The following is a 7,694-nucleotide window of genomic DNA, read 5'->3' as shown; positions in this document are numbered from 1 at the left end:
CCACCATCCACAAAATCATGATGTGCCTCATGATTAGTGAAAGTGAGGCATGTTTATTACCTCCTTCCTGTGTATTTCTGCTTTGAAGTTTTGAAGAGGACCAGAAGCCAGAGAGTAGGAATGTGCAGGCTCTTTTAACAATTTTATGGTAAATATAATCCCCGTATCAGCACCTGATTGAAACATTCTAAGTCCCCAAGTATATATATATCCATGTGTCCAATCCTGGTTTCAAACTGTGGAGGTAAATTTAATATTTAGGGAGATGCACCATCCCTTGTTTTAGAATTAGAACCTCTACAACGGGAATCTGGGACATGTATATTAGTAGGACGGGAGCAATTATAAGTCAAACAACACAGTGTACTAGGTGATAAAATTCTTAAGAACAGGAGAAAGGGGCCAGGCAAGAAAGCTAGAGGGTGGCCCGTTGAGAGCTGGTGGAACAACCAGATAAGGTGACAAATAGCATTCAGTCACACAGCTAAACAAATGAGGAAGCTTTCTTGGGACAAAAAGGCCAGTGCAAAAAGAAGCGCAAGCTTTGTGCCTGTGAAACAGAAAGGCAAGCACATACACCTCTTGTACACTCACACCTGTATACACCTCGTTGATTCTGTGAGACTGGTGTCCAGCCAGCTCTAAGGTCTGTCTGTCTCCCTACTGAGGTTACAGACACATCGGTACCATGCATAATTTGCAGGTGGGTTCTGGGCATTTGAATTCAGGTCCTCATCCTTGCACAAAAGTCATTTCCCCACTGAGCCATCTCTTCTGTCCCTCTAATTTGTTGACCTTAGACAAAAGCCTGGCAACTTAAAACAAAGGTTTTGCATAACGCATTCTTCCACCAACAGGCTTTCAAGATTTTTCCTGCATTTTGATTATTTAATAGGTAGAGAAAATGAAGCTGACCAAGTCTCCTAAATGGCAATATAATAATAATAATAATAATAATAATAATAATAATAATAATAATAATAATATAAGGGTGCTGCTTACTGCCTTGTTCACTGTGGCCTGCTTAGCCTGTTTTTCTATAGCACAGGGGACCCCCAGCCCAGCGATGGCCCCATCCATAATGGTCTGTGCCCCTCCCACATCAATGGCTGATGAAGAAAATGCCTTACAGGCTTCCCTGCAGCCCAGTCGTACAGAACATTGTTAAATTGTGGTTCTCTCCTCTGAGATGACTCCAGTTTGTGTCAAATTGACATAAAACTAGCCAGAACATGAATGTTGACAAAAAAAATTCTGAAGAATAAACTGATAATGAAAATATGATTTCTTAACTTCCAATCTTATGTACTAAATTTTTCATTTTTAATTCAGTATTCTTTGACCTTAGCCTGGGAGTCTTTCAAGAAGGGATTTATAATATCTTTCAGCAGTTTAGTGTTATACTGGGCCACATAAAATTAATGTTTTTGAGAGTTAGAGGCAGCTTAATATACATAATGTAAGGTTTATTCTATCACCAATGTACAGGTGACCTGGTCTACATTGAACAGTTGTTGTACACGCAAGGCTCTGTGTAAGACTTAAGATGATGTTGGGATATTATAAAGACAGAATCAGGCATGAGGAGTTCATGGTGATGAGAGTGAGTGACAAGCTGCTCGGGTCTCCTGTCTGAGAGTGGAGGTGCTTCCTCACAGATCTGCATACAGAGGTGAGGCCAGTGTCAGTCTGTCCCTTCTTCATCCTCCCCAAATAGAGAGAGAGATTGGTCAATTAACTTATCAAAAGTGTGTTTTCAGTTTATATTCTTGTAGAATATAGGTTATATAAAAATTTAGAAATAATACATACATACATACATACATACATACATGCATACATACACACATACATACATACACACATACATACATACAGACATGAATGGCAGGAAAAGCCACACTTAAAATGGCGTTAGGAACTAACCTGGGGCGGCTCGTTACGACCTCGTAGGTGCTGAAAGCACACAGTAAGGTCTTTGGTTTAGATGAAGATGTTTTAAAATAACACAAGTCACAATAGGACCAGAAACAAGGAACAGAACAAAGACTTGAAAAAAACACAAAAAACAGAGCTCTTTTTTTCTCCTCTCCTCTCTCAGTGCCCTTTTCTCTCTCCTACTCACCCCCTTTCCCCTTGGCAACTTCTCTGGCCTTGGTCCTTGGGGTCAGTGAACTTGCCCACCAGAAAGCATCTTCCCAATAAACCCAACTTTAATATAAAAAAGGAAATATTTGAAGAAGCAATTGCTGATAAAATTTAAAAATTGGTTGATACCAGCAACATAACTCAAAAATTCATAAAATATTAAAAAGAAAAATAGATCTGGAAATTAAAAATATAAAGCCTTATAAATCAGTAATCCAACCAGCTATATCTGTAACCGAAACAACAAGCCTGTCAAAAACCTATACACATCATTGTGTCACACTTGAATTTCTGAGAAGAAATGATTTTGAAGGCAACCAGAGAAATAGTAGCAACATTAATGCAGAAAGTGAAGATAAAAATTATAGGCATTGTCATACCAGAACTTGTAGTAGCTTGAAGGTACTTTAACATGGCCTACGGGAAGAAACTACGAATCCATAATTGTACACACAAAGTAAAGTGAAGAGAATGAAGACTTGTGCAGGCAGACAAATGCTGAGTGCACATCATCTGTGTAATCAATTCAATCAGTGGATCAATTTCATGATAAAATGCTTTCCAGGCAGGAAAGACTATGACACCAGAGAGAAACCAGGATCCATACTGTGCAGAAAACATATTAAGAATCACATAAATGAAAGTTTAAATAACTTCTATTTTAACATTCTCTAAAAGAAAATTAGCAGTGGTAAAAATAGTATCAACAGTCTATTTGTTTATAGAACACTCAGAGGTAAAATATGTGCTAACGCTAATAACAGCACCACAAAGTTAGGAAGGAGCATTGAGAATTTATTGTGCTAAGGTCTTCATAGTGCATATAATTTGAATGTAGACTCTGATTCATTAAAGCGTACACTGTAAACACTGGGACAACTAGAAGTATTAAACATAATCGTGATGCTCTTTTATATGAACACAACATGCCCTCCAGGATAAGGAAGACCTGGGGTTTTAGAACCATGAGGTCCTTTCCTGCAGGGACAGCACTGGAGCTTCTAGCGAAGTCAGAGTAGAGCTGACCCGGGACATAGGTCTGGCCTTGTTGGAGGACATGTCACTGTAGAGCTGAGCTGTGATGTCTTATGCTTAAGCTCTGCCCAGTGCAGGAGACAGTCCCTTCCTAGATGCGTTCAGACGAAGAACTCTCAGCTCCTTCTCCAGCACCGTCTCTACCTGCAGCTGCCATGCTTCCTGATAATATGATGATGGACTGAACATTATCTGAAAGTAAAGGCAGCCCCAGTTAAATGGTCACCTTTGTAAGATTGCCTAGGTCATGGATCACTTCACAGCAATGAAACCCTAAGTCACTGGTTCTTGGTAGCTTGAAGTCTAATGTAGAGAAATTCATTAAATGTTAACAAAATGCTTTTCAAAGAGAATAACTAGGAATGAGTAATAATTCAACTGTAATGATGAAGTGAATAATAAAAATGTCCAATTTATAACTAGAAATGCCACAGATTTTAATATCCAACACATAAAATACATTAATCAGGAATTGTTTAAACACACCAATTAAAAGACAGCAAGTATTGAACTGGTTGAAAAGCAAATTAAACCTTGTACTGTTTACAAGAATGTTTATGGTGCAAACCTTAACCAATAGAATTCTGAAGTCGCTATACTAATGTGGGACCAAGTAGAACTCAGAAGATAAAATTATGAAGAATGATGTTACTTGGGAGGAAAAGGCTAATTACTAGGAATATATAGCAATCCAAACAGTAAATGAATGGAATGTGAGAGTTTCTAAGGAGATGGAATAAAGCCTCAAAAAGAGTCCAGGTGGTGGTGGCTCACGCCTTTAATCTCAGCACTTGGGAGGCAGAGGCAGGAGGATCTCTGTGAATTCCAGCCTGGTCTACAGAGAGAGTTCCAGGACAGCCAGGACTACACAGAGAAACCTTGTCTCAACAAACAACAAACAAACAAAAAAGCAGAAGAAAATGTGCAAACCCACAAATGTAAATTCAGGACTCCCATTTTTGAGCTGTGCTTAGTGGTTTTCATGGCTGTAATCCCAGCATTCAGGAGTCAGAGGCAAGATGATTGGATGTTTGACCCGGGCTACCCTCATTCCCAACTGTACAGCCCCAGGCTTATGTGCAGCTGAGCCTTCGGGTTCCAGCTAAGACTAGAAAATGGACACTTTTGGGTTTAAACCTCGATTGCCAGATGCCGTCAGGTGTCTGCTGAGACATTAATCCAGTTGGGTTTGCCATAGTCCTTGGGTGGACAGCTACACCCAGGCTGGCAGGGCATGATTTAAACGACACAGGGCCGTTTGCCATCTTGACTATGGGATAAAGAAGGGGGAGTCATAGCTTCACTGACATAAGGGCAGCCACATGGCTGGCAGCCGTCTCTGTTATGGGTCGGAAAAAACAAAAGCAGAAACAATGGACCTTGCTTGGTGGCCCTGACAGCCAAATCTTGTCACATAATAGTAACCCACTTGGTATTAATTGTGAAGGGATCACATTGTTTTCAGTTATTAGAACTTAGTTTTTTTCTTCCAAAAATTATGGTTATGCTCTGTCTTTACTCTTTAAAAGGTATTTATTTTATTTTAACACACAGGGACAGTTTAGAGCAGGATTAGGGTTAGGGTTAGGGTTAGGGATGGTTAGGGTTAGGGTTAGGGATAGGGTTAGGGTTGGTTAGAGTTAGGGTTTGGGTTAGGGTTGGGGTTAGGGTTAGGGTTAGGGTTAGGGTTAGGGTTAGGGTTAGGGTTAGGGTTGGTTAGGGTTAGGGTTAGGGATTCAACCCATGCCAAATTAGAGTGTTTCCAGATTTATTTGGGGCAATTCTCTAGTGGGCTCATTGATCCCAAGGATAGAGTTCACTAGTCCCAAAGAGGTCAGAAAAGTCGATATGGGGAGTAAGGATAACGAAGGGTGGGAGAAAGAGAGAAAGAGCAAGCAAGGCAAACAGGGAGAGAAAAATGATGTAATGGGGGGGTGACAGGGAAAGTAGAAGGAAGAGAGGGAAGGATGGAAAGGGGAGGGGGAGGGAGGGAGAGGCGGAGAAACAGAAAGACAAAGAGTACAAAATTTCTGGATTATATAGGAAGAGCTTCTGGGGAAGGGAAAACTTGGCCCCTGCGCTGTAAAGTTCAAGGTACAAGGTGGGGTATGCCAGACGCCCTGTTACAGGTGGGGACTGAGGAGTGCTGGGAGAACCTGGAGGCCCAGACAGCTTTGGTGTGTTAAATATATGAAGGTCAGCTGATGGTCGGGTCAGAATCCCAACAGCCACAAAACAAAACTCTTGTTTCCTCAAATCTCTCTTTAATTGTTAATATCTTGGCCACCCTTCCACTTGTGGGACAGATTAATGACCCCACTGCAAGTTGAGTATGGGGGTTATGCAAGCTGTATACCTTGATTCCAGGAGAAGAAAGGGAAAGAACCTACTGAGTGTTGTGAGCTGAGTTCAGGTTGAAGTGAGGACCTGGTGAGCACAGGGTCACTGCCCACAAAAGGGAGGAGGAAGAGGCTGAGCGGTGGTAGGTGGCCTGGTGGGTACATCCTAGGGCTGGGCGGGGAGACAGATGAGAACGCTATTGGAGGACAGGCACAAGTGCTACTGAAATGCAAATCCCTGTAGATCTGGAAATGGTCTGGCCCTGGGCTTGAAGCTTAGGCCGAGAGTTGTGTATCCTCACTGTATCTTCAGCTCACTCTAACCCTTATGGAGGTGCTCAAGTCACTCAAGACTACTGGCCAATCAGAGTCTTCACTGGACGAGCCAATCAGAAGAGAAGGCGGGCATTTCCGTATGCCTTGTTGCAGGATTCGCTTAGTGGCCAAGCCTTCTTAAATGGTCCTGGCTGCTGTGCTCTGTGTCCCGCGGTTGGATTCTGTGAGGCATGCTCTGGCAAGCTCCAAAGTTGCGACATGGTGAGCACATTGTCAGGGCACACAAAGAGGCAGGAGACATGGAGGGCCGGCCAGGCGGGCGGCGGGGACGGGGGGTGGGGGGGAGGAACTGAGCAGTGGGAGCTGGTGTGGTGGGTCTTTCCGGGGGCTGAGTGGGAATTGGCCACTACCTGTGGGGTCTTAGCCACTCACTGGACCCAGAGGCAGTTTCTGAATAACTTCCCTGTAGGGGTGCAACTGTGCAGAGCATTTGGCTTGTGTCTGGAAAGATCCTTGGCGTGATCCCAAACTCAGAAGCCTGGTTTCTACAAGTTCCGTTCATAGCATTTAACATTAAGGTGTAAGATCCATTTGGAGTTATTTTGTGGAGGTTGTGGAAGGCATCTCATGTGCTGGGTAGCAATCCAATATCAAGCTATAATGTAAGAGTAGAATTGATGATGTAAAGGATTTGCTAAAGGTTAGGAGATAGCAAGGCACACCAAGTAGAATTTAGCTGAGAGAGGACTGCCTGCAAAACACCCCACGTGTAAGTAGTAAGCTAACCAGGCCTGTTAGAGATTAGGATGCTAGGATACACAAGATTGTTCACCAGGATTGTCCAGAAATATGGCACCAGACCCTGATTTGCAACCAGCCACTAGGCCCCTCTCCATATCAAAGGGCAGGCCTCTAACAAGCTGATCAATAGGGCATTACAGGATCACAATCAACAGTAAGGCCTGGTGTGCCATAAAGATTTAGTTTTCTTCTTCAGAAAAGCATAGTTTGCCACATGGGCAAGATGACACCCGGTGACAACCATTAGAAAAGGTAAAACAAGGGGTTGGGGATTTAGCTCAGTGGTAGAGCGCTTGCCTAGCAAGCGCAAGTCCCTGGGTTCGATCCCCAGCTCCGAGAAAAAAAAAAAAAAAAAGAAAGAAAAAAAAAAAAGAGAAGAAAAGGTAAAACAACAACAAAACACTGTTTTATTGAGTGCTGGCCTGATCAAGCTAAGCTATCCCTCCTTTTCCTGAGATCCCCATGTTTGAGCTCCTTCTGACACTCAGGGACATGCTTGGCAGAGCCAGTGAGCATCTAGGGCCTAGTCCTTGGGAGCTTTCCCTGGGTCCCTGGGTATAGAGATAAAACAGCTCCCCTAAACCAGGAATATGCTTGGGGCCAGGGCATTTGGGAGAGGCTGCTTAAGATTCTGAGAAAATAACTCTTGCTTGTTGTGGTTTGCTCTGAAGTTTCCTGTATTTTGATGCTAATTCCCCTGCCCCATGGACAGCTGCCTAGTCACCTCCTCAGAACTCAGGTGACTTCACCAGAACCACCTCCCCATTGAATTTGTAAAGTATAGGTGCCCTCACCAGGTACAGGATAGAAGGAGGCCTGTCAATGGAGGAGAAGGAAGGATGGGCAGGAGAGAAGTTTGAAAGAGGAGGAGGAGACTAGGACAGAAAGGAAGAGGCAGGAGAGAGGAGAGGGGGAGAAGCCATGGCAGGTGATGTTAAGAGTCTGCTCTGTGTATATACAGGTTGTTATCAATGTTCCTAAGGGATGGTTGGTACAGGACTTTGTATGTTTAAGACGGCAATTATATCTTACCAATTGGATCTAAGATTATTTTGTTGTGTGTTCTTTATGTGGGGGTTTGCGTGTAGGAAAGTG

The sequence above is a fragment of the Rattus norvegicus genome, chromosome 1, assembly GCF_036323735.1.
Source record: "Rattus norvegicus strain BN/NHsdMcwi chromosome 1, GRCr8, whole genome shotgun sequence".
Classification (NCBI taxonomy): Eukaryota; Metazoa; Chordata; class Mammalia; order Rodentia; family Muridae; genus Rattus; species Rattus norvegicus.
The sequence above is the reverse complement of the archived record's forward strand: the minus strand, read 5'-3'. Positions refer to the sequence as shown.